The following is a 6,465-nucleotide window of genomic DNA, read 5'->3' as shown; positions in this document are numbered from 1 at the left end:
TTACCTAATAGCCGTTCTAAACCTACAAAAAGCCAGATAATTGCCATAACATCACGTCGCTGAAGTCTGCTATGACCAACTTCAAATTCCAAAAGAGCTCCCGACCGAGATCTCCCATCCTGGCTCCAACAACAGGTATATGAGGTATGGCAATTATACAGGATAGCAGGACATGCAACTTCATATAAAAAGTGCTGTTTTCAGTTTCCAAAATGTTACATGAAATATTTGATAAATGGTCTGAAGTAGGCCTAATGTAAAGTAAGTCTGTGGTAGGCATATGATTGACAAATTATCAAGAATGCCATATGCCAATGTTAAAGAGGAGTTTATAAAATAATATAGGCTTCCCTTGGCTTAGAACATAGGCTATTTTGGCTGTAAGTGGCCACTAATTCTAGCTAACAGTGCGTCGCATTACGACGAGTTGTTAGATCTGCTCTGCTCTGGGTAACCGAATTGTGCATCAGTGCATGCAGGCTGGCCGCAGATCAGTTTCATCAGAAGTCGGCCCCGCCCCCACCCCGCAACTTTATAATTTATTTTAAAATACATTGGACCAAATTTCGACAAAACGCATATGATGGTGATTGAAAGGCTAGCGATAACTAGCGATAGGAACCATAAAGTATTCATGAAAATGTTAATTAAGGTTAGAACACGAAAGGGGAAAATGAATGGGATCCAATGGTGAACAATTCTTTTTGCTATCGGCCGAGGGGGAAAACAGCGCAACTAGCGGCCAATCATAGGAAGTTTTACTTCCGTATTGGAGTCATTTTAAATCGGCAGAACTTGCCCCTTGATTCTATCTGTCTGATGACTGCTCTCATCAGGTCTCATCCGATTCAGGATCAGTGCGCGTGACGTGCACGACTGACGTACACTACACACACACCACGCACACACGCACACACGCGCCACGGGGACGTCAGCGCGCCGTGCGCGTGGCGTGCATACGTCACCCTTTTTCCGGTCGGAGTGTAAAAGGCAGCCATCTTGTTTCCTCGTTGCTAGCTAGCTAAATAAAATAAATAATAGAGCCGGGAGGGAACCGCACCGCACTTGTTCTTCACGAACGCTTCGAACCCCCCGCAAAAAAAAACAACTAAAGTAAGTAAATAAAATGTGAACGTGTGTTTTTGTGTGCGTGAAATGCGTGGCGGCCGGGCGGAGGGAGAAGTAAAAGGGGGGGCAATTACTCTGCTCCCTTTTCATTTGCCTCTTTCTTGACCAATAGAAGGATTGTTTTGGTAGATGAACATAGGCGCCATTTCCCTCCCCGCTCTCTGACTCTGCTTATTGGTGGCCCGCTCGGCGGAGAGGCGAGGAAACCGGCCTCCCTGCCGCCGCCATCTTGGCTCCGGGGCTCCGCTCCGGTCAGGCTGGCGGCGGGGCCCCGCGGCCCGGAGCCCGAATGGCGTCGTTCGCGCGGCGAACTCATTACTAGCCCTTAGAAAGCTTGATTGGTGGGAATCTAGTCCGAGGTTTGATTGGTCTGAAGGACAGATCTGATCCAAACGTTGTCTTTATTGGTTAGACTCTGCTTCTCTCCAGCAGCTCTGTGTGTAAAAAGCTTTGCAAAACCCTCTGTTTGATAAGGTTGTGTCCAGTGTGGAATTCACCTTGTAGAAAGACCCGCTCCGCCGCCGCAGGCTGAGGCTAGTTGCTGTTAACCCAGCCTGGCGTGAAGCTAACATAGCTAGCTTATAAAGACACACTACAGTACACTGTACTACACCAGTGTTTCTCAAACCTTCACATTTCAAGGTCTCCCCTTAACTCTGACAGTGTACACACGGAACCAAATGGACCCGTTAGGGTTCATTTGGTTCCATTTGTACACTGTAAGAGTTACAGACTTGTATGTGTCAATTTAGACCCTCTTAAAGGAACCCACAGAGTCCCTGGAATCCACTTTGAGAACCACTGCTGTACACAACAATGAACGGCTTGCTAGCGTTTTAGCCAGCGAGTTAATTTATGTTACTTGGTCTAAAGCAGTGGTTCTCCAACTTTTTCGTGTCAAGGACCCCGGTTTTACACTTAACTAGCCTGCGGACCGCCATTTGAAAAGATATACCAACAAGGACCCCCATAAGAGAAGATGTTTTAAGGCTCTATAGCAGTGATTCCCAACCATTTTGATTTCACGGACCCCCAGTTTGACATCCATATTAGGCTACGGACCCCCATTTAATGGAATTTATATATCTGGGACCACAATTTATATTGTAAAATCGGTGTCAATTTAACTCTTAAAATGGAACATTGTACACTCTCTGAGTTGCATACCCATAAGGGTCCATTTGGTTCCTAACTATCATTTAGCTGGGGACCCCCTGGAACTCCCTTAAGGACTCCGGCCTGGGGGCCCCCGACTTTGAGACCCAATGGTCTACTAGACTAGTCTAGTTTGTAATGTACACTCATTCGAGTGGCTTGTGGCCGCTCTCTCACTCATTAACTTATTAATAATGCACTTTGTTATGTTGACTACTTTCACCTGGTGTCCCTATTTATTCGGGGCATGACATTATTTAAACTAACATATCTATGAGCTCACAGAGGGTCATTGGACAATTCATTGTGAGGTTGTAGGCCTACACAATCTATTTTGGAATATCTGAATTATTAAATAGGGGTTGTGAAGAGGTTAAATGTATTGGGTTTGCATGGTGGTAGCAGTTAAGTAAAGGCCAATTTGCTTTTTAACATTGATGTGTATGTGATGTCTGTTCCTGTAAGCCTCATCATTGATTGATCAGACCGGGTTAATGTATTGCATAACTTTAAAGGGACAGTTGCAAAGTCGATTAAACATGAACAAAACACAATAGCCGTGTGTGTCCATCAACTCTAGTTAAATCAAGTAGTTTAGTAGTAGTTATAGTAATTAAACAATGCAATGCAGGTTTGTTATCAGTAATCCAGGGAATAATTGCCATTTAGTGTATCAAAGATAGGTTTGTGCTCTTTTTCTTCTTTTTTTTTGTCCAGTGTCATGTTTTGGGGAGAGGATATTTGGTATATGTTGTATTTGTCAGTCCTGTATTGTTGTCAGTCCTCATAAGTGCCTTTTTGAATAAGGAACATGTTCAATACCAGGCTTGTGTACAGAATAATATCAGACATCATCAAACATACAGTTGCTGCCCGGGGAGCATATCGATGTTTCCAGGGCTCACCGTAATGACCATAACAGGACCCTGGGAACACAGGAATGACCCCTTAGCTAATGGGTCTGTCCAGCGTCCGTACAGTTGTATCGCTTTCACTCAAAGACATGATGAGTCAACGGAGGCAAGGGAGAGAATAGAGGAAAGAGAGAAACAAGTTTTGCTTCGCACTGTTGCTCGTTTGGCTGTAATCATTGTCTCCACCAGCCGAAGGCTGAGGGAGAGTATGTTTTCCCCTCCGTCCGTCCGTCCGTGCGTGCGTGCGTCCGTCCGTCCGCTTGTCCGTTACCAGCTAATCTCCGGCGCCGTTGGCCCTGTCGCTGCCAAACTGTGCACACACACTCCCTCGACACCAATTCAGAACCTCTGCCCCAAATATTTCACATGGGCCTGTTCTAGCGCCACCAGGAGGCCGACTTTTGCAAAACTAACTTTTGCCAGTACTCCTACAGATTTTGTCCAAAAATCACGTAAATCAGTAGACAGTATCTCTACAGTCATGTGATCGACATGGATGTGTCAGATTTTCCATATTCCATCCTGATTGGCTAAAACTGGCTTTCAAAGTTTGCAGGATTGGTCAGTTTTGAATAAAATGCCTGAAATCCTGAACGCAGTGTGCGATTTTGGTGAAATTGTGCATGCACATTCCCAATAGGCAGAGGAATAAATGCCACTTAAGAAAAATCAAATCAGCCTCATGGTGGCGCTATAACAGGCCGATTCATGTTTTCACCTATAACTCCACCGATTAGTGTCAAACTTTGTATGCGCACTCCTTAGAGGCCAAGGTAAAACCTTTTCCCTGCATTTTTTACATCAGCCTTTTATAGCGCCATCAGGAGGCCGACTTATGTAAAACACATTACATGCCTGACCTGGTGGAGACCTGTGCTCGGAAGAGCACTGCTTCTAGTTTGTACACTGTTTTGTCCCCTGCCTTCTGTGTTGCAAAAAAAAGTCCCCACCTCATTAAAGGTGCCATAGTTTTGTATTCTGGTTTTCATGTGTCTAGTAGGTTGACAGTACTTCATTAGACCCCTGGTGTGGTTGTTATGAGCAATTATGTATTCCCTTTGGAGGCTGCCACCTTGTGGGTCAAAAGTGCTGATCCAAAAAACACATATAAAATGACATCATATTAACATCCCCTCCCCTTTTACCATTCACCCAACACTGTGGGTGTGGCTAACTTCAGCTGGGTCACCGCCCACCATGACAACCAGGCATACTTAATGAAAAAACTAATTTTAACTCTTTCTGTACATTTTTTTTTTGGGGGGGGGGGGGGGGGAATCTTCTAGTATTATAATCATAATACCTAATAATCATGTTTTAAGGGGCGGGGGAAAATCATGGTACTGCATCTTTAAGACTTGTAGATACATTTTTGTCTACAATTTACAATTACATATAGGCATTTAGCAGACACTCTTAATCCAGAGCGAAACAAGCAAGGACAGACCAAGGTAATACATCAAATGCATGGAAATAGTAATCTGGGATCATAGGTAAACCAAGAACCTATCATCAGTCTTAACAGTAGAATTTGAAACCATACACAAACTATACTATAATAACGCTTGTGATTCACACAGTGCATTAGGGCTGCAACTATGGATTTATCTACGTATTTCCTTAGCCATTAAGTGTCTAACCTTCTTTTTTTAAATTGATCTACATTTTGATATGTCAACGAAATTACATTAAAACATTCTTGCTTCTCCATTAGAAGCAATAATGTTTTCACGTCAGGTCGAGGATCATAGAACCATTCACCAGAAGTGAGGCCACTCACACAATGCTGTGTCATATCTAGAATCTAGCGCCATGTTTAGTGTCTCGGGATGTCCTATGCAGGTGTTGCAGGCATGCATGCATGCATGGCTCGGCCCAGCTGCCCCGAGGGAAGCTCTCTTCTGCTGTGTGTTTGTGAAACCAAACCAGCGGCCCGCCTGGGTTTGTGTTTATCACTAAACAGAGCGCAAACACGGCCCTGCTACGGGCAGGCAGGCAGGCAGCACAAGTCATGGGAAGGTCTTCTCGTCGCGCAGCGCTGTGACCTTGGCCAGGTGTCATCACGGAGGCATTTTGGGTAGCCTGTGACTACGAGTCTTTGTGCAGCGAGCGCAGGCTCTGTAATGATTAACCAGCCCTGCCACACTACCTGCTCCTCCTGTCCCCCTGCTCCGCACTAAAATAGAAAAGGGAACATTTAGCTTTGTTTCTCTCTCTCTCCCTCACATGCCTTTCGTGTAGGGATGGGACGATACTTGATATTATCGTTTATCGTGATAAAAAACACCCCTGATAATTGTATCGTGGAGATAAAATTTATCGTGATATCGTGCTCCTTCATGTACTGGTTTCAATTCACTTTTTATTTGCAGAGCTGCATAACCGGTACCACTTAAACCCTCTATAATTGCTAATAATATACGTAGTTGATAGTCTTTTTTTCTTTCACTCTCTAACAAATGTCTTAGCTTGTAGATCGGCAATTTTTTGGCAAATGTTCTGCCCCAGGATAATGGATTTTGATTATCGCGATGATATCGTAAATCGCAATTTCTTTTGTCACAACAATCGTGATATGAAATTCTCATATCGTCCCATCCCTAGTTCCGTGTTCTCTCTCTCTCTCTCTCTCTCTCTCTCTCTCTCCCTCCTTGTTCCCTACCCCTCCCATCCCGTAGAAGCAACTCTCCTCTCTTGTCCTTCTCCATCCTTCCGCTTCCCCTCCCCCTCCGGTTTGTTCATTGATGGAACCAGGTTTGTGGCTTGCTTGGTGTTCTTCAGTCCAGTGTCATTGGGGATTTGCAGTAATATGCAGGATAAGCTGCAAGGCTGCAGGACAGGTCACTCTCGCTCACACCATCCTTTGCATCGACTGCCAGCTATAGAAGCTACTTGTTCAGCATATTGCTTTGCAACACCTCCCCCAACCCCCTCTCTCTCTCTAATTTTTCTCGTATTTCCATACACTTCATTGAACTAGTGTTAGTTTTATTTTTGTGGCCGGGCCGCACTGTGGTTGCACTGATAAGAGTGAAAAGTAAAAGCGCTTACAGCAACGCGGGTGGCGGTGCACGCACGCGGAGCGGCAGCGTCCTGCCTTTGTGCTCCAATGTAAAGGTTAGCGTGTGGGGAACGGACGCGCGCGTGCACATTTTAACCAGTGGCGTGCTGACGAGAAGGGGACCTTGTGTGACATTGCTGACGCGCTCTTTGTGTTGACGTTTCAATTGTAAAAGTTGCGGTTAGGGGCGTTTTCAGGGTCAAGACA

At 45.0% G+C, this 6,465-nt stretch overlaps 1 protein-coding gene across 2 annotated transcripts in view; it reads left to right on the top strand.

Moving 5' to 3' along the window:
• The first annotated feature begins 1,043 nt into the window (after nucleotides 1–1,043).
• Nucleotides 1,044–6,465, top strand: part of nfyc (nuclear transcription factor Y, gamma) — an 84,554-nt gene continuing 79,132 nt past the window's right edge. For both annotated transcript variants that reach the window (XM_080735195.1, XM_080735191.1), the window contains exon 1: nucleotides 1,044–1,113. The gene's annotated coding sequence lies outside the window, so the exon portion shown is untranslated. The remainder of the gene's footprint in view (nucleotides 1,114–6,465) is intronic.

This window comes from Nannobrachium achirus, assembly GCF_963921795.1.
Source record: "Nannobrachium achirus genome assembly, chromosome: 10".
Lineage (NCBI taxonomy): Eukaryota > Metazoa > Chordata > Actinopteri > Myctophiformes > Myctophidae > Nannobrachium > Nannobrachium achirus.
Note: the sequence above shows the minus strand (reverse complement) of the source record. Positions and strands in the feature narration are given on the sequence as shown.